At 41.8% G+C, this 21,553-nt stretch overlaps 1 pseudogene; it reads left to right on the top strand.

Moving 5' to 3' along the window:
- Positions 1-316: 316 nt before the first annotated feature.
- LOC105925160 lies at positions 317-6,033 on the top strand (annotated as a pseudogene).
- The last annotated feature ends 15,520 nt before the right edge of the window (positions 6,034-21,553 follow it).

Here is a 21,553-nt window from a genome sequence, read left to right as displayed (position 1 = left end):
TTATCCAAGTTGGACATCTAGATCAAACAGATCATCATATGGACTGAACAAACTTTATTTATCTCCACTCCACCACCAGTTTCAGGCCCGGGGGAAAATATCCCTGTTCTCATACGCCTGCTTATGCATATTGAAGTATAATTCAGCGTTAATGTTTCCTGCCGAGGTCTGAGCGCCAAACTCTTAAAATATTGTATCAATAAAATTCTTCTAATTGCCTTTTCTTTCTGTGTGAGTTTTTCAGATTGAAATGTATTTAAGTAAAATTCTACTAAATGTGTTATAATAAGTTTTTTTCTGACAGGATTCCTAAGAGATGGACACGTAAACATCAACCAGAACCAGAACCCAGCTCTGTGTCCTTTAAGAGCGACAGGTCAAAGAAAGCCATCATTAACTTCAAATCTTCAGGACTTCCATCCTCAGAGAGGTGAGCTGTATCTAACTGCTGTAACTGTGGAAACTGAGTCAGTCTGAAATGTTTTTATTCCAACATGTGTTTAACGTGAGCTCAGCTCTTTTTCCCACATTTCTATGTTCATATGTGAAGCGGTGTGTGTTGGATGTTCTCCAGAACCACAGCAGTGAAAGTGGAAAGAATGGATGTTGTTGGAGGCGTCCTGGATGCTGCTACATCATGTTTAACAGCTCTGATCTGTTTGCTTTTGGGCCTCATTGATTAGTCGCCATCATTAAACACTTTTCTCTGCTTAAAGTCAAAGATTTAATTTGGACTGGAGCTCACTCTGATTGGTTCTGTTCCATGTTAATGAGCTAACTGGACTGTTTAGTCCCTCTCCCATATTCATAGTGATTGAATCAAATCCAACATGGAACTAACTGGACTTTCTTTCTTTGTTCCTGAACCGTTTTGTCATCGTATCTGAAAGTCTTCCTCAGTTTTAGTGACTGAAGAGTTTCAGTTCTTCTCAGCTGGAGCTGGAACAATCACTGGGATCAGAACCAGAGACTTGGTGTTATTCCTCCTCAGAAACTCAGAAAGTCGCCCGTCGGGTGTTCCTCAACAGTCGGGAGCGCTTGCGGCAGTAGAACGGGAACGGGGCTTTCTCTGAGCTCAGAAAATTTATCCCCACGCACCCGCCTGACAAGAAGCTCACCAAGAACAAAATCTTGCATCTGGCCGTGAAGTACATCAACTCCCTGGTCACGCTGCTCAACGACCAGGCCCAGAACAGGAGCAGGGACTCAGCTGACGACAAAGCCGAGTACGGTGTCAGTGCGGCTCGCTTGGACGGCAACGGTCAGAGGACTCTGTTCCAGAGGGACACACCGTCTGCTACAGCCAGTCCTGCTGCCATGCCATCAGCCCACATAGATTCAACGGACTTGTCATCGCCTTGGTGAACTCTCCGGCAACCTCAAGCTGCTTCGGAGACACAGACAGTGAGGAGAGCTATAGGGCTAGGTCGTCTTTGGTAACGCATGAAATCAAGGTTAAAGGCCAGATGATTGCTGCCTCTAATAATGAGCGGTGACTGTAAGAACAAAGACAATTGCCAAAATCTTGTACAGACACTGGGAGACAAACACAATATTTGACACACCAGATGTTCCCAAAAGTGTTAGAATACTGAGTGTGGTGTTTCCTTCGATCATCAGCTTCGAAGCAGTGTGTATAAAATTTGGATTTTGGTGGCAAAAGAAAAAAAAAAAAGAACAGAAACCCAGTTCCTCCCAGTGAGCTCTCAGATGTTCCAGTTCTATTTGCAGACAGAGGTTTGATCCGTTATCTCCAGAAATCAGCTGCCCTGTTCTGATGAAAACACCTTCATGTCTTCATGTCTGGAGTGTTGATGCTGATCAGGAGGTTCTGCTGCTTCCTGGCTCCATGTCAGACTAACAGTGGATCACATTTCCACGACCCGCTGGGAAATAGCTGGTAGAGCCAGTCTGACCCATCAAGACTTGGTTCCTGTGTGCGTTGTGAGAGCAGTTCAGCAGGGAAGGAAAGCTTCATCATGTGGTTGGTGGAACCAAGCTGAGCTGAAGTGGACCATCAGAGGTTCTGCTAGTTCTTAGTGGATCAGCAGGAACATTAAACATCTCCAACTACCTGGATCCTCTGGTTCTCTGCTCACATCCAGATGTCCTTCATGGACCTTTACCTTCTGATTGTCTCTGTGTGGACAGATATAATGTGAGCTCACTGGCTTAGGGTAACATGAGCCATTCTAACTATAAGCTTTGTCAAAAAGAAAAGTTTTAAGCTTAGTCTTAAAAGTAGACAGGGTGTCTGCCTCAAGGACCAAAACTGGGAGTTGGTTCCACAGGAGAGGAGCCTGATAGCTAAAGGATCTGCCTCCCATTCTACTTTTAGAGTAATAGTAATATCATCTTTATTCTCATTGAAACATACATTACAACGAAAATTGTTCTCTGCTTTTAACCCATCACCCTTGGGGAGCAGTGGGCTGCCATGTGCGGCGCCCAGGGAGCAATCTGGGGTTAAGTGGGGACGTCGTGGCCAAGTGGTTAGAGCAGTGCGTTTGCACTCAGAGAAGGATGCAAGTACCCGGTTCGATCCCCAGCGCCGGCACTCTGGATCCCTGAGCAAAACGCTTAACCCCAGATTGCTCCCCGGGCGCCGCATAGTGGCAGCCCACTGCTCCCCAAGGGGATGGGTTAAAAGCAGAGAACACATTTTGTTGCTTTGTACTTGTGACAGTGCAATGACAAAGGGGTTGAATTCTATTCTATTAAGTCTCCCACACCGGAATTCGATCCCACGATCTTATGCATGCAAAGCGTGTACTTTGTGTCTGAGCTACTATAAAGAGACACTAGGAACCACCAGTAGACCAGCAGTCTGAAAGCGAAGTGCTCTGTTAGACACAGAAGGGGTAATTAGAGCTCTGATAGTTGAAATTATATAATATTAGGACTTTAGACATTAGAAGAAGAATTTTAAATTCTATTCTTTATTTAACAGGAAGCCAATGAAGGGAAGCTGAAATTGGAGAAATATGATCCCTCTTGTTGATTTTCATCAGAACTCTTGCCGCAGCATTTTGGATCAGCTGAAGACTTTGAACTGCATTTTGTGGACTTCCTGATAGTAAAGAATTACAATAGTCCAGCCTTAAAGTAACAAATGCATGGACTAGATTTTCAGCATCACCCCTGGACAGAATCTTTCTAATTTTGGTGATATTCCTGAGGTGAAAAAAGGAAACTCTGGAAGCCTGTTTAATATGGGATTTAAATGACATGTCTTGATTAAAAATAACACCAAGATTTTTTACTTTATTACCAGAGGCCAAGTTAATGCCATCCAGATTAAGTAATTGATTAAGAAGTTTATTGTTTGAGGTCAAGAAGTCAAAAGATTACACCTCCGTCTTTTCAGAATTTAACTGCAGGAAATTTGAAGTTATCAAGCTTTTAATGTTATCAAGACATGACTGCAGTTGAAGTAATTGATTGGATTCATCTGGATTTATGGATAAATGTAGCTGAGTGTCATCAGCGTAACAGTGGAAATTAATCCCATGCTGTCTGATAATTTTGCCGATCGGAAGCATATATATAGTAAAGAGAATTGTTCCAAGGACTGAACCCTGTGGTACTCCACAGGTGACCCTAGAGTTTGAAGAAGATTTATTATTAACATGAACAAACTGGAATCTGTCCGACAGATAAGATTTAAACCAGCCTAATGCTTTCCCCTTAATCCCTACAGTATGTTCAAGTCTTTGTAGGAGAATATTGTGATCAACTGTATCAAATGCAGCACTGAGATCTAACAGGACAAGTATAGACACAAGTCCATTATCTGAGGCCATGAGAATATCATTAGTGACCTTCACCAGAGCTGCTTCAGTGCTATGATGAGCTCTGAAGCCTGACTGAAACTCCTCAAGTAGGTCATTGCTTTGTAAATGTTCACAAAGTTGATTAGCAACTACTTTCTCAAGAATTTTAGATAAGAAAAGAAGATTAGATATAGGTCTGTAATTTATTAACTCATCTTGATCCAGAGAATGTTACTAAGGATAGATTAATCATGTCTAAAATAGTGCCATTGATCAAAGGAAATATCTCTTTAAACAACTTGGTAGGGATTGGGTCTAACATACAGGTAGAAGGTTTAGATGAAGCTAAAATTTTAGATAGCTCAGAAAGCTCTACTGCTTCTAAACAGTTCAAACATTGTGCAGGTTCTAAAGATTCCTCCAATGCTGCCTCACTTACTGAGGATGAGGTAATCATGTTTGGGAGATGCCAATTATTTTATTTTTAATGGAGTCAATTTTATTTATGAAGAATCCCATAAAATCATTACTGCTAAGAGCTAAGGGAATGGATTGATCAACAGAGCTGTGGCTCTGGGTAAGTTTGGCAACTGTACTAAAGAGAAATCTAGGATTATCTTTATTCTCCTCAATTAATGATGAAAAATATGCTGCTCTAACTCTGTGAGGGGTCTTTTTATACAACAATAGACTGTCTTTCCAGATTAGGTAGGATTCATCTTGGTGTGTAGAGCGCCATTTTGTCTCCGATTTCCTAACATTGTGCTTCAAGGAACGCAGCTCTGAATTAAACCAGGGAGTCAGCTTCCTCTGAATAATCACCTTCTTTTTAAAGGGAGCTACATTGTCTAATGCAGGACGGAATGAGGAAGTCATACCGTTAACAAAGTCATCTAACTGCAAGAGGTATGGAGTGAGAAGGACTTTCTCTACTTGAAAACGAAGCTGGCCTCTACTCATCGTAACTCTCATTACTTCAAAAGCGGAGTCACAGGAAGTGGACTGGCCATTCTTTCCAAACTCCAAATCCTTGACATATCCCTTTATCGCTACTCTTTGAACGGTTACCCTTACATGGCTCACCATGGGGACTGGTTTGGAGGCAAAGCCGTTGAAATGACCATTCTGAATCTGGCGGCCCTGACTGCAAACGTCTATGTCACACAACTGTATGCAGAATTCAGCAGAGAGAAGGAGTCTTACCTCTCCAACAGAGTGGTCCAGGCCTGGGAGCCGCAGCAGTTCATCCACCATACGTCTACAGGAGCAGATGTAGTCATTGTGGGAGGTGACATCAAGATGCGCCCTAAAGACCTCGGCTGCAGACTACTGATGTCTTACACTGGACTGAGGGACTCTTGTGTAGAAACAGCTAAATTTGATGGGTGTGAAAATGGTATGACTTTATTTGCAGATGACCTCTTCATCAGTAAAAATTAGCTCGTCCCCTTTGAGAAAGGTATTTGGATCGACTACATCTTGTTCAAGGGTTCCTCCAAAGCCGCCGTTTATTGTGATTTCATGTCCACCACCAAAGGCTCCGTTCCTGGCCATCTTCTCCCATATTCTGATCAGGAGGCTCTCACTGCCGAGTTACCGCTAGAATCTCACATTCCAGGTCAGACTGGAAGTGACAAGACTCAGGACAGTCCCGCAAAGAAGCTAGCTGAGCTGGTTGAAACTCTAACCGAGGCACGCACAGACGTCAAAATGGGCTTGCACTGCGCTGAGAGGATGCCCTACACCACTGCATGTACTGGATTGATGGGCTTGGCTCTGCTCTTCCTGGAGCTGGCCATAGCAGTGGTTCCCTGCTTCGCTCTGGGAGCCCAGCAGCCTTTCCCTCGTATATCCTTCTACCTGCTGGCCGCCCTGTGCTTCTCTACCCTGTTGATTGCCTCTCTGCTGTACATCTTTTATACCATGGATCTGAAGTCTCTCCAGGGGGCAGAAGACCAGATGAGGTTGGCTGTAGGTAGTCTGTAAGAAAAGCATAGAGGGTTCCCTGTGGCACAGCCTCACAATGTTCCACAAAGGTCCACAGAGGGACAACAGCCCAGTGCTTTGGATCCAGAGGAATAACTTCAAAGTAGAAGCTTATAGCAAAAAGGCTTTGGAGTCAGCTTTAATCTGCTCCTCTAAATTTGCTTTTGAGTTTAAGAATAAGGCCCCAGAATGAACTGTGCGTAGGAAACCTTTCTGTAGGTAGTGCAGACACACGCTTTGAAATTTTTGTACTTTTACAAAATCATCTGCAAGCTTTTTTATTTCTTCTTCCTCTTGTTGACTTCTTTGTGACTTGTTCATTTCAGTTTTTCTGTTTTAAGGACTTTTACTGTGAAGCTCTTGGTGATTTCATCTGTGAAAACTGCTGGATGAATATTTCCTTCCTTCCTAATTGTTCTGGTTCCTCCACAGAGTGGACCAGCAGAACTCAGAGGTTCCCAGAGGTCCGTCTGCCCGGCAGCATCAAACCCAGCTGGACTCCATATTTATGGTCTGTACATGTACAACAACTACTTTTCCATCGGTTCTGTTCAGTCGTCTCCATGCTGGACTTTGTGGACCAGTGGACCGTCAGTCTGTCCAACATGGTTCTGATGTTTGGATCCATGATCTCAGTCTGATGTGTCCTTCATATATTATTCTGTTCCAGCTGCTGGAGGACAACATTGTCACTTTTGTGAAGAAGGAGCTGAAGAAGATCCAGAAGGTTCTGAGTCCAGATGACCCAGACTGCTCAGAGAGTCAGAGAGATGATGAGGAGGTGTTGGAAGGTGAGGATGAAGAGCAGAGGAGGAGCAGCAGAGAGGCACTGATGAAGATCACTGTGAACTTCCTGAGGAGGATGAAGCAGGAGGAGCTGGCTGACCGTCTGCAGAGCAGTAAGAGGATTTCTACAAAGATTTAACCTGATGGATAAATCACACATTTACTGATGTCTGAAGAGATGGAATCACATTTATTCACATCATCTTCAGAAGATCATTTGGTTTCCTTCCTGATTTCACTTTTTGTGTTAATTTAGAACATCTTGCTGCAGTTTGTCAACATCAACTTAAATCTGGTCTGAAGGAGAAGTTCCAGTGTGTGTTTGAGGGGATCGCTAAAGCAGGAAGTCCAACCCTTCTGAACCAGATCTACACAGAGCTCTACATCACAGAGGGAGGGACTGGAGAGGTCAATGATGAACATGAGGTCAGACAGATTGAAACAGCATCCAGGAAACCACACAGACCAGAAACAACCATCAGACAAGAAGACATCTTTAAAGTCCCACCTGGAAGAGATCAACCAATCAGAACAGTGATGACAAAGGGAGTGGCTGGCATTGGGAAAACAGTCTTAACCCAGAAGTTCACTCTGGACTGGGCTGAAGACAAAGCCCACCAGAACATCCACTTCATATTTCCATTCACCTTCAGAGAGCTGAATGTGCTGAAAGAGAAAAAGTTCAGCTTGGTGGACCTTGTTCATCACTTCTTTACTGAAACCAAAGAAATCTGCAGCTTTGAACACTTCCAGGTTCTGTTCATCTTTGATGGTCTGGATGAGAGTCGACTTCCTCTGGACTTCCAGAACCAGGAGATCCTGACTGATGCTACAGAGTCCACCTCAGTGGATGTTCTGCTGACAAACCTCATCAGGGGGAAACTGCTTCCCTCTGCTCGCCTCTGGATAACCACACGACCTGCAGCAGCCAATCAGATCCCTCCTGAGTGTGTTGGCATGGTGACAGAGGTCAGAGGGTTCACTGACCCACAGAAGGAGGAGTACTTCAGGAAGAGATTCAGAGATGAGGAGCAGGCCAGGAGGATCATCTCCCACATGAAGACATCAAGAAGCCTCCACATCATGTGCCACATCCCAGTCTTCTGCTGGATCACTGCTACGGTTCTGGAGGACGTGTTGGAGACCAGAGAGGGAGGAGAGCTGCCCAGCACCCTGACTGAGATGTACATCCACTTCCTGGTGGTTCAGACCAAAGTGAAGAAGGTCAAGTATGATGGAGGAGCTGAAACAGATCCACACTGGAGTCCAGAGAGCAGGAAGATGATTGAGTCTCTGGGAAAACTGGCTTTTGATCAGCTGCAGAAAGGAAACCTGATCTTCTATGAATCAGACCTGACAGAGTGTGGCATCGATATCAGAGCAGCCTCAGTGTACTCAGGAGTGTTCACACAGATCTTTAGAGAGGAGAGAGGGCTGTACCAGGACAAGGTGTTCTGCTTCGTCCATCTGAGTGTTCAGGAGTTTCTGGCTGCTCTTCATGTTCATCGGACCTTCATCAACTCTGGTGTCAACCTGATGGAAGAAACACAAACATCTAAGAGGTCTTTATTTTCTAGGAAACCTAAACCAAAGTCTCTTCACCAGACAGCTGTTGATCAGGCCTTACAGAGTCCAAATGGACACCTGGACTTGTTCCTCCGGTTCCTCCTGGGACTTTCACTGCAGACCAATCAGAGACTCCTACAAGGTCTGCTGACACAGACAGGAAGTAGCTCACAGACCAATCAGGAAACAGTTCAGTACATCAAGGAGCAGATCAGTGAGAATGTGTCTGCAGAGAAAAGCATCAATCTGTTCCACTGTCTGAATGAACTGAAGGATCGTTCTCTAGTGGAGGAGATCCAACAGTCTCTGAGTTCAGGAAGTCTCTCCACAGATAAACTGTCTCCTGCTCAGTGGTCAGCTCTGATCTTCATCTTAGTGTCATCAGCAGAAGATCTGGATGTGTTTGACCTGAAGAAATACTCTGCTTCAGAGGAGGTTCTTCTGAGGCTGCTGCCAGTGGTTAAAGCCTCCAACAAAGCTCTGTAAGGACACAGATTGTTGCTGCTTTTATTTCTGATAGTGAGAAATCTGCTAATGAGGTAAATATTGATTCATGTTGCTTCAGTTTATTTATAATGAACCAGTTCACAACAAAAGGCAACATAAAGACGTGTAAAATCAGACAGATCCATCAATCTTTCCAAGGAGAACATTGGTGACTGTAAAGAAATCAACAATATTTCTGATGAATTGTTTAATAGCAGATTTTTCTCCCTGTCTCCTCAGACTGAGTGGCTGTAACCTCTCAGAGAGAAGCTGTGAAGCTCTGTCCTCAGTTCTCAGCTCCCAGTCCTCCAGTCTCAGAGAACTGGACCTGAGTAACAACAACCTGCAGGATTCAGGAGTGAAGCTTCTCTCTGCTGGACTGGAGAGTCCAAACTGCAGACTGGAAACTCTCAGGTACAAAGTTCTCCATCCTGTTGAAACCAGATTTCTGTCCATTACCTGCTAAAACATGATGGAGATGTTAGTTCACTGATAGATTTGTTAACTTTTGTCTGCTAAAAAGTTTATGTAAATATAAGTTTATTGACATTATTCATCATTCAAAAAACTGTAATTTTGACACTGTACAATATTTACAGTTTCTGTCCTGAAATATTTACACACATATTTAACAATCTATACAGCAACATATATTATATCTCTAATGTACATAACACTACTGTATATTGTACTGTATATATTTTTGATTATCTGGCATTTTGATATTAGTGCACTGGTTGGAGCTGGCTTTAATCTCGTTGTACATGTGTGGAACATGATGTACAATGACAATAATAAACATTCTGATTCTGTTATATTATTCATCTACAGACAACTATACGTTACCTCAATGCAGAGAAGCTGAAAACAACCACCTGGGCCCCCACCAGTAAGGGGACCCACTGGTTACCCAGCCATTTAACAGTACCCATTAATTATTTATGTATGTTTAAATAAAATAATTAAGATTTACAATCACAAAGGTAACAGAAAAATGTAACATAATGCATCATCAACTTCTGCTCCCCTTTCCATTTACTAAAATGTACTATTCTGTCTGAGCACATAAAGATCCCAGAATGCAGTGCGCTGATTGAGCAGCAGGAGAGATGAGAACAGAGAAAGATGAAGCAGAGCTATCAAAGCAGAGCTGGAAGCAGAAATATTGAGAGAAAAGAAAAAGCTGTTATTCTACCAAAATGGTCTGAAGCCCTGGATGTTTTCTAAACAGCCCCAGATCTCATGAAGAAAGACATTTAGATGTTTGTTAAAAAGATGGATTAAACCCAAAAATGACATTTGGATTAAGTAATTTAAAAACAATCACATTCGTTTTTATTGTATTCCATATAGTCACTACCTGCTCCACCATAATCTGACAATGAGTCAAAAGAAAAAGACAGAAAAGATTATTTGTGCACAGGCAACACCACGACTGCTCAACTACTCCCACAACCAGGACCCAGTGTTTTTGAAGGTGAAGTTGTTTGTTTGGGCTTGACTTTCTTTCTGAGAGAAATAATTTAATTATCTCTCAGTTTCCCACAATAAAGCGGAATATTAGTGGTAGATAGTTTGTCCTTTCCATGTCCCAGTTTCCTGGTCATCACGTCTGCCAGAGTTGATTCAGCACATCCCAAACACACGCAGGCCAGAGCCCAGAGTGACAGGGAAACTAGTGATGAGACAGCAAGAGAATGAGAGGCAGTAAGTGGGGAAAATATGGGAAAAAGTTTAATAAAGAGTAGAAGAAAGGGAGCGCACTGAAAGACTGGATCTGACCTCAGATGGGAGATTTCTCAAAGACATTCTGCTGATTCTGCAAGTGAGAAATATGTGTTCACCATACGCTGCTAATGCCACTGATCCAAACCACTGCTTTATTCTTTATCTCAGCTTCAATTATTGACTCCAATTAGATTAAAAAATATTAAAGCGATCTAGACACCAGAACAATGGTTCTACTGGGACAACCAGTTTATCTTTGGTATTTTAGGTCCAGTTTGAATTTCCCTTAAAGCCAGAACCTTCTGCAGAGTTTGTGTCAGTTTGCAGTTTCCAACCCAGTGAAGCTCTAGTCAGGATTAATCCGTTTAAATGTGTCAGATGTTACTTTTTATAACCTACAGAACAAAATACAGTTTGATTTCTATTTTTTGCTTATTAAAACAACATCTTGTGTTGAATTGTGTGTCTGCAGCTTGTCAGGCTGTCTGGTCTCAGAGGAAGGCTGTGTTTCTCTGAAATCAGCTCTGAGCTCCAACCCCTCCCACCTGAAAGAGTTGGACCTGAGCTACAATCATCCAGGAGACTCAGGAGTGAAGCTGCTGTCGGCTGGACTGAAGGATCCACGCTGGAGACTGGAAACTCTCAGGTATGGAGGAATAACGGTATAGAGGAACTTTTTGGCAAAGTTTGAACTGATTTTACAGATCATAAATCAAACCTCTTCAATTAAATCCCACCTATCCCTCTCCTACTCCTCTTATCACTTGCAGTTAGAATAATTGGAGTTTATTTAAATAAATCTAATGGTTAATTAGGAATAGTTTAATGCAGCGTCCCACAGTGGGAAGATTCAAGATGATGATGCAAATCCTGGCAGGCTCAGCATGATGCTCTCGTAGTGGATATTAATAATTATCAATTAAGTAAGCACACCACTAATTTTGTAATCAAGAGAAAAGATGCATCTTTGTCTTTGAATGTTATTTAATTCAAAGGCGAGAAACGTCTGAATGTTTCTGTCCCTTAATGTCTCCTAAATGCTGACAACCCAGGGTCCAGACCAGGAAGCAGAGCCGTAGTTTAACACTCCTCTCTGCAGCTTCTGTACTGTTACCCACCCATTACCCTATTGAGACGGTGTCTTTCCCATGGCCAACACTTAATAGATCAAAGGCGGATTTAAAAGCAGCAAATCATAAAAATCTAATAAACATCAATATGACTCAACTTGAACCAAAAAATAAAACAATTAAATGTGGTCTACTGAATATGAGGTCTAAAATTTTAGCTTCATCTAAACCTTCTACCTGTATGTTAGACCCAATCCCAACCAAATTGTTTAAGGACATATTCCCTTTGATCAGTGGCACTATTTTAGACAGGGGCGGTTCTAAACAGGGGCCAACAGGGGACCATGCCCCTGTAGAACTGGTCCTGGCCCCTGTTATGGCCCCTGTACTAAAGACATAACATTAAATACACTTCTAATAATTACTTACAATGGCAAAGAAACCATAACTGGTTGGTCACTTTGACCAATTTTATTTTTTACCTACACAGTTTTACTCTAAGAAGGATATACAAATTAAGATGTTTCAAGTTTAGCTTTAGCTGTATTGAGCTGGGACCAAAGTTTTCAATTGCTAGATCAAGGGTCTGAAATCTGCAGTTCCAGAGCCACAAGTGCCTCACTTAATATTATTACACAGTTAAATATTGCCATTTCATTGTTTCATTTTTTTGTTCTGTGCCCCTGTGAAAAAACACTGGCCTCACCTTGATCCCCCTGGTAAATTTGGTCTAGAACCGCCACTGATTTTAGACATGATTAATCTATCCTTAGTAAATGGATATGTACCATAGGCTTTTGAAGTAGCTGTTATTAAACCTTTACTTAAGAAACCTTCTCTTGATCAAGATGAGTTAGTAAATTACAGACCTATATCTAATCTTCTTTTCTTATCTAAAATTCTTGAGAAAATAGTTGCTAATCAACTTTGTGAACATTTACAAAGTAATGACCTACTTGAGGAGTTTCAGTCAAGCTTCAGAGCTCATCATAGCACTGAAACAGCTCTGGTGAAGGTCACTAATGATATTCTCATGGCCTCAGATAATGGACTTGTGTCTATACTTGTCCTGTTAGATCTCAGTGCTGCATTTGATACAGTTGATCACAATATTCTCCTACAAAGACTTGAGCTTACTGTAGGGATTAAGGGGAAAGCATTAGGCTGGTTTAAATCTTATCTGTCGGACAGATTCCAGTTTGTTCATGTTAATAATAAATCTTCCTCAAACTCGAGGGTCACCTGTGGAGTACCACAGGGTTCAGTCCTTGGACCAATTCTATTTACTATATATATGCTTCCGATTGGCAAAATTATCAGACAGCATGGGATTAATTTATGGTTCTGCTGGAGGTTCTCCTCCCTGTTAAAGGGGAGTTTTCCTCTCCACTGTCGCTTCATGCATGCTCAGTATGAGGGATTGCTGTAAAGCCATCAACAATGCAGACGACTGTCCACTGTGGCTCTACGCTCTTTCAGGAGGAGTGAATGCTGCTTGGAGAGACTTGATGCAACCTGCTGGGTTTCCTTAGAGAGGAAACTTTCTGACCAACCTGGAGGATCTGATGGAGTCTGACTTTGGAAAGTGCCATGAGATGACATGTTTCATGAATGGCCGCTATATAAATAAAATTTGATTGAATTAAATTAACGCAGTCAGGAAACAGAGTCAAGAGAAAAAGAAAACAATAAACTTTTACACATTCTGGGTTAACAAAGAAAGAGGGAGTAATCTTCAGAGGAGTGCAGCCACTGGTATGATCCAGTTCCTATCTAACTCAAATTCTCTCTGTGTCCTTGGATGTGGAAACACAGTAAATCTGTAAGCATGTGAGCTTCTTTATCACAAGAAAGTTATGCAGGTGCATCCAGACCAGATATGTCGGAAAGATTTAAAAATACAAAGATCACTAATCATAATCTGAGGATCTGTATGTAAATTAAACTATCTGCTATAGACGAGTGATGTTTTGAAGGCAGGACTGTGGTGCAGTTTCCAGGCTCACCACCAGGACGCGTTTTGAGTCGTGTTAGAAGAGATGTAAAAATGGTGTTTCTGGAAGCAGTGAGGATCTTTACAAGCTGAATTTTAGAAGCAGTCTATGTTGTATTTCCTGACAGCGTGTGTCCTTGAGACTGCTGAGTTTTTTTTTTTTGTCCTATCAGAATAAGTAGGTTTATTGTTCTGTATTTTTTTCTATCAGCTCATTTTAGCTGACAGCAGATATGGCTAACTAAGCTAACTTGTTCTCTTCAGTTGGTGATTCTGATCATGTAGTTGCCTTGTTTGCTTGATCTCCACATTATCAGTGATTGAAGCACAAGACTGGAAGAACATAAAACAGTTTTTATTTGTTCTCAGATCTAGTTTGGGCTCCAAATAAAGGCCTGTTAGGTTTACTAGACAGCATGTGGCTGTAATGATTTGTGTGATGTACTAATATGAGAGTTGTGATAACATCAGATTATAATTTTTGTTTTTATTAGTTTATTATAGTTTGTAGAACCACACACATACAGAGACCTAAATCTGCTTATTAAAGAAAGCAGAAAGCATCACTTGGCATGCTCATTGGATCTGGGGTCATCCAGGCATTTAACCAGAGCCCACCCTGTGATCACCACCATAGTGAGCTGGAACTTAATTTTAGAAATCATCATTACAAGTGGAGTAGAGGATCCATATTCTGAAAGTGTAAAAATGAACTAAGAAACCTGATGTTAGAACAGACACTGAGGTGGAAATGATGGTGATGGTAAGAGGACTTCCAGCCTGCAGGACTCTGAGCTCCAAAGAAAAATGTCAGAATAACCTTTAAAAGACGTAAAAAGCTGCTAAGCACTAATTATATGTGTTCCAGTGCTTTAAATTCAGTAAAACTTTTGACATGCATTATTAAAAAGTCTACAAATAATTTTCAACATGCCATTCTAATAAAATATAAATTAAATAGATTCTTAACTCCTTATACATCGTTATATCTTGAAACCTACCTGCCTCATTCCCTTCCTACTTCTTGGTTGAATGAAAATATCTTTAAATCTAGATGAGCCAGAGTAAAGAATCATTTTGGTTGTAACTTTATTCAGTTTTTATCTTATCACATTTGTGGAGCTAAATCTGGAGCTGCTGAGATTTGGTTCCTTTCTTTCCCTTTGACTCCAGACTAGATGATCCAGGTACGGAGCTGAAAGCAGCAGCTCAGAGTTCATGTGTGATTATGGAGAAAATGTCACATCATTCATGGTGACTTTTCCTCCAAGATGGCAGGAGGTTGTTGTGATAAGAGGTGAAAACGTGTTAAATGTGTTCAAAAAAAGCACAGATGGATAAAATGTATAAAAGATAAAATAAAACTGTAACTAGTTTTCTGAATAAAACTGATCTAGAATATGTAGTAATAGAGAGAATAATAAATGAGGTTAATTAATTATAGTTAACTATTATAATCCTTGTAAAAAGTTAGATCCGAATCAGTTAATGCAGATTAAAGGTGGAGATAATCAGTAATATGTGGTGACTTTAATGCACATGGAATATTATGGGGAGGAAACAGAACAGATGGAAATGGAGAAATGGTAGAAGAAAATTTAGAGGCTAATAATTAATCCTGTTGAATGATGGAAGATGGACCAGAACAGATGTTCATCCAGGAAATGGATCAGTGCTTGATTTAACACTAGTGTCCAGGAATATTTCAGCTGGGTGTGAAATGGGATTTATTAGACGACTCGTCTGCAGGCAGAGATCATTACCCAGTTTTCTGTAATATTCTCCTCACTAAGAACGGCTCACAGGGAAAATTAAAGGGCCGAGGGTCTTTAATGGTGTTGAATAGGAACTCTGAATATATTTGTGAAAGAGAAGTTCACCAGTTAGATTCACATGATGAAACCCATTTTAAATTAAATTTTATTGAGTTTTTTAATTTTCTAAACAACAAAAAGAGAAAAAGAACAACAACCAGATCATCAGTATTGGGTCAGAGCTGTGTTGTCACAAAGTCTCAGATCCTCCATCTAACAATGATCCAATTACTAATTACTACCTTTAGTTTTATTGCATCAGTAACATTACTACAGGTTCCCAACGCCTATTGAACACATTCATTTAAAGTCTGGTCAGGTTGGTTCTTCTCTCCATTTGGTACCTGGCCCAAACTTTCAGCACCACCAGTTGTAGGATGGAGGTTCTGCCTTCAACCAATCAGTTGATCTGCATTTCAAGGCTGCAGTGAGCAGCAGATTGAAGAGGTAGAACTTTGTTGGTCCCTCTGACCGTCTGAGTTGAGACCCAACAATGCAGAACTGGGTTCTGGTGATATGTTGGCTTTAAAAGCTGCTTTAAAGCCTCAGATCCATTCAGAACTCATCCAGCTTGGATCAGGACCATGTAGCCTAGATCAGTGGTTTTCAATAGGTGAGGGGCACCTCCCCTGGGGGGCGCCAAAGAGTCGCAGGAGAGGTGCTAAGAAATATAAGACAGCGCTGCCGCTCAACTCTGAGAAACCGGTCATCAGCATCTGAACGGGCTGAATGATCAGTTCTGAGAGTATTTTGGAGAGGAGCCACTGGGAAACCAGTGGGTCAGGAACCCCTTCTCTTTCCCACCCACAGTCTGCAATGAACTGAGCGTCCAAGAGGAGGAGGCTCTTGTTGAGCTCAGCTCAAATGTGGACTTAAAACAGAGACTGGTGGAAATGACGATTACGCGATTTTGGTTGAGTGTCGAGAGCGAGTTTCTCCATGTGTCCACCAAAGCCATGAGTCCTGATGCCCTTCACCTCCACTTACCTGTGTGAATGTGGGTTTTCCACTCTCACCCTGATCAAAAACTAAAACCGGTCAAGGCTACAAGTGCATGATGACTTGCTGCTGTTTCTTTCTTCTCTACAACCGAACATCGAACAGCTTTGCACATCAAAGGTGTGTCCTCATTGTTTGCATTGGGAATGCTTGACAACATGGTTGTTAAAATAGAAACAGGTTTAAATTGTGTATAATTGGCCTAAAAAGTAAATCACAATATGGAATATGTTGACGTCTGTTAAATTCAGGTTATTTTTTTATTATTATTATTTCAGTTGATGTCTGCTGTTGACGTCAGTTCAGTTTGACGTTGGCGTCTGTTTAGTTCAGTTTGTCTGCTGTTAAAAACAATCGTTTATGAATTTGCTAGTTATCTTTACCTATTCCAAGGGGAGGCTTTAGTTTATTGACCGTATTATTACACTGTTACACATTAATCTATGGGTTTGTTTATCGGTGTAGATCTATAACCTCATTGGTGAATCAGGCTGAGTTTCATCAAGCCTGTATGGTCTGACATTTTCCCCTCAGCAGGAACACTTAAAGCACTCAGGGCTTCACGCTGCGTCTTTATGCTGATCCAGCTGCTGATGTTTCCCTCTTTTCAGCTCCATGAACTTCTAGCCTGTTACAGTTTATAACCATCATCACCTTTCACAGCCACAGGTTTATCATCTCAGTCTCTTCCCTCATCTCAGTCTCTTCCCTTTAGAGGGAAGAGGAGGAATAATGGGTCTGAGCTGAAGCCCCTGATGTTACAAGTTCCTTAAAATGACCCTTAAAAGTCCACACCTAAATTACATTTAACGTAATTATGCTCACCTGAATTAAAGAGCAAGGCAGCATTCCATTGAAGCACCGCTGGTTCTATGTCGTTAAAAACAAAATAGCATGAAATACAGCTACTGACTCTCCTATTGACTTTAATTGGGACATTTTGGTACGATTGGAAGGACATTAAACGTAGTGATTCACGTTTTGAAGGCTGGCCGCTGATAAAAGCACCTGAGTCTGAGGGAAGGGAGGAGAGAGGAGCAGTAAGAGCGCTGAGGCACAGAAACACAGCACATGTAGTTAAAATAATGCAGAATTAATAAAAAACAAACTTATAAAGCAGGTGGCCTAGTATTGGAGTCAGAGCCGTGACTGTGGGAGCTGAGTTTTTTCCACAGGAGAGGAGGACTAAACGGAGCAGAGCGTTTCTGTTAGGATTATTATTCATCTGGCACAAGGGACCTTTTTAGTTTATTATTTGCTCTTTGAGTGAAGCGACCACTGAGTTTGGTCTCCATATTCACAAGCATGGAAACAGGCCTGCAACGTAGGGTTAGCTTGGTGTTTGCTGGCTTTAGCTTTAATTAATAAGCATTTAAGCAAATATTATTGAACTGGGATTTTAGATTGACACCCTGAGTGTTTTTATTTTAGTGTTTTATACAGAGAAGCACTTGTTACTTGTCTTTATTTCATTTAAAGGTCCTAAAGTAGATTTATATATTCACCTTTTTTATCTTCCTTAATAAAAGGGGGAACATTAACACTTTATACCAGGGGTGTCCAAACTTTTTTAGTGAGGGCCAAATCCAGAAAACTAACCAAAGGGCCACACTAGAGGTGCCATATTGCCACATGAATACTGTGTGTATTTCTAAGTCAGCTATAATGTGAAGAACATTGCAGTCAGTGGGAGCAGTGATGCTGTCCTTTGATTGAAGGATGGCTGACATGTCAGCAGAAAGTTTGATGGTTGAGACACGAAGGACTTCACAGAGATGCTGTCAGTCATTTTGCTTCTCAGTCTGCTTTTGTTCTGATTTAACAGAGAAAATCTTTGTTCACATCTGGATGTTGAGCCCAACAGGCTCATCATTGTTTCTGCGTGGCGTCTCATCAGAGGAAACTTGGCATTATCCAAACTCTGAAAGAATTCAGGGAGGGAGAGAAGCTGATGTTGACTCTGCAGAGAATCATCACATTGCATTTCAATCAGTTCTAACTGCAGACTCTCTTCCACTTCTTCTGCATCCACCAGGAAGGAGGTGGAGAACTGCTGGATTTGTTTTTCAATGACAGAAAAGTCTTGGAGACGCTGGTTGAATTCTGTCACCAGAGATGCAATCACAGACACATATTTCTCCTTTTTAGCAGAAAGGTCGGCCTTTGGAAAAGCAGACGTGATTTCAGACAGAGCAGGGAAGTGTGCAGCATTAAAGCCTCGTAGTTGTGTCTCAAAGAGGCGGAGCTTTACCCAGAAGGCTTTCAGGTGTGCATACAGGTGTGGCACCAGCTGTTCTTTGCCTTGTAGCTTCTTGTTCAGTGTATTCAGACGATGCGTAAGATCAACTAAAGATGCCAGGTCTGCCAGCCACAGAGGGTCACTTAGTTCATGAAGAGGTCGGCCCTTCTCTTTTAAAACCTGCTCCATTTCTGATCTCAGCCAATCAGAGCGCTGCAGCACAGAACACATGAATTTCCCACAGCGACACTAAATCCACTGCAGGTTGTAATGTTTCATCATCATCATCATCATCATCATCATCATCATCATCATCATCATCATCATCATCAGAGCCCAGTTGTCTGTCTGCTCTCAGCTCTTCTTTCTTTCTCTGGATTTTTACAACAAGTGGACGTGTCCAAATGTTGGACTGGTCCTTTCTCAGTGGAGGACAATGTGTGTCTGAGAGACATGTAATGTCCATGTTTGCTGCTGAAAGAGACTGATGGTCTGACCCCCCTCCTCCTTTCAGGGTGGAGCCTGCTGGAGTCCGATGGTTGACACCAGGTCTGAGGAAGTGTAAGTGTGTTTTTCATTTGATTCATGACAACAAAGCAGCTCACATTCAACCATCTTCAAACTGTCCATCACTCATTCAGGAGTCATCATCAAAGTGTCAATAAATGATCAATAACTGCAGCTGGATTGTCTTTGTTCTCTCCATCAGATTCCTGTCAACTCACAATCGACACAAACACAGTGAGCAGAAACCTCAAACTGTCTGAAGACAACAGGAAGGTGACACTGGAGGAGCTTCAGTCATATCCTGATCATCCAGACAGATTTAGTTATCCTCAGCTGCTGTGTAGAACTGATCTGACTGGTCGCTGTTACTGGGAGGTCGAGTGGAGAGGAGGAGTTTATATATCAGTGAGTTACAGAAGAATTAGGAGGAAAGGAAACAGTGATGACTGTTGGTTTGGAGAGAATGATTAGTCCTGGAGTCTGATCTGCTCTGATCATGGTGGTTACTCTGTCTGTCACAATAACAGAAAAACATTAATCTCCTCCTCCGTCTCCAACAGAGTAGCAGTGTATGTGGACTGTCCTGCTGGTATTCTGTCCTTCTACAGAGTCTCCTCTGACTCACTGATCCACCTCCACACCTTCAACACCACATTCACTGAACCTCTGCTTCCTGGCTTTGGGTTCTTGTGGTCCAGTTCTGGTTCCTCAGTGTTTCTGTGCTGATTGAGTCTAAAGAGTCTCCTCCTGTCAGAGAAAGCCTCTCCCTGTTGAACAGATAGTTCAGTCTGTTCATGTCTGTCTCTTTCACTCAGAAACACGTTTTCACATTCATGGATTCAATCTGTTTCTTTGTGAAACTCTTCTAAATGATTCCTTGGAAACTTCTTCCTCTTCCAGTCCTTTAAAGATGGAAGCTGGGATTATTCCAGGATCCACGTGTTGTTTTTCTGCCTGTTTCCAGTCAAAGCTTCACTCTGAATATCAGCATGTTGACTTTCTCTCTTGGTTTTTTACTTTCATTCATCAGTCAGATTTCATTGAAATGTTGGCCAGTTTTTCTCAATCTCTGGACATTATCTGTTTCTGTCAGCTCCTATTTTTCTAAACACTTTTTAGATTCAGATGTTAAATCTTCCTTTTGTAGATTTGCTGCAGTTCTACTTCATGTGTTTTAATGTGAAATCAACAGATTTTTTTATTCATTTGCTGCTCATTCTCTTCTGTTCCTCTGATCAATTTTCAGTATTTCAATAAAACTCTGACGCTTGTTTCAATAAAACAGATTTTTCTATCAACACTGACTTTCAAAATGTCCTAATTTACAGTAAAACATTTCCATCTTCTTTCTGACTTTTTTTTTATGACAGATTTTGTTCTTTAGTTAAATAAATCAGCAGCAGAAACTCAAAGCAATGATGAAATTATATTTCTGCTCCATCTTTCCAAACCTCGAAAACATGTTGAGAATGAAAGAAGAGCCGACGCTGACAGTCTGGGACTAAAATCAGCTTCTTTACTTCCAAACTGCTGACTTGGACAGACTGAAGACCAGTTTTTCATTTTCTAGCTAAACTCCTGCGGCACCAAACCAGAAGCTGAACCAACACCAACAACAGAACCACATGGAACATTTCCACATCACTTCTTCCTATTCTGGACTTTTATTTTGTCACAGGAAATGTGTGAACGCGCGTCCTGCTGCTCCTCTTAAAGGGACAGTCCCACATTTTCAACTTCAGGTCCCCCCCCCCCCCCCCAGTGTCCTTTCTAGCAATGTGGCAATAGGAATTGATTTCTCAATGCCAGATAGAGCTCGACAGATTTTGCTTTTACAAGTGCAGGGAATAGCTTTCGCCATAGTGCTCCGCTTGATTTATGCATGCAAATAGCTTTATTGTGATTTCTGCAGGGAGAATTTCAAATTATATGGACACTAAAATGGGAGAGTAAAGGAAGAACAACGAGAGAGAGAAAAAAAAAGAAAGAGAAGAGGTGAAAGAAAGAAGAGATAAAACGGAGAGTGATAAAACGTCACCCGTAATGCTGAAGCGTATCTTTACGTTATTCTCCAACCGGAATTTCAGACAATTTGTGAACCGTGTTGCTGTAGCAAAGTTAAACTGGGGTTAAGATCAATTAGTTTATTCCATTTGTGGGAATTAGACGCTTCTGTTACTCAGCATCCTGTAACGGACTTTAAAACCCAGAGAGACGACATGAAACCTGAACTAAAACCTTTAAACGTCTGAAAGCGGACCCGGCTGGACGAGTGAGACCCTGCTGACCCGTCTGGGTGGTTCATGGACCTCAGCGTTTAGTCTGGAGGAGGTTAGTAATGGATGCAGATGGTGAAGAGGAAGGCAGAGCAGCTCAGACGGCACAAAGGGCCCAGATGTGAGGGAAGTGATGCTAAAACTGCATCATGGCCGCCTCTCCATCATTCACACCACACATCAGCACTTCCTGCTTCATCGCCGTTCTCAAAGACTTCCTGAGCTCCCACATGGATGAGGCCCACTTTCACCGCCACCCTTCCTCTCCCTCATCTTCCTCATCCTGTGGTTCCGCTCGTCTCTCCTGCATTCATCCTCTGTTCCTGATCA

This window comes from Fundulus heteroclitus, unplaced genomic scaffold, assembly GCF_011125445.2.
Source record: "Fundulus heteroclitus isolate FHET01 unplaced genomic scaffold, MU-UCD_Fhet_4.1 scaffold_134, whole genome shotgun sequence".
In the NCBI taxonomy this organism is placed as follows: Eukaryota; Metazoa; Chordata; class Actinopteri; order Cyprinodontiformes; family Fundulidae; genus Fundulus; species Fundulus heteroclitus.
This window is presented reverse-complemented; position numbering and strand designations above follow the sequence as displayed.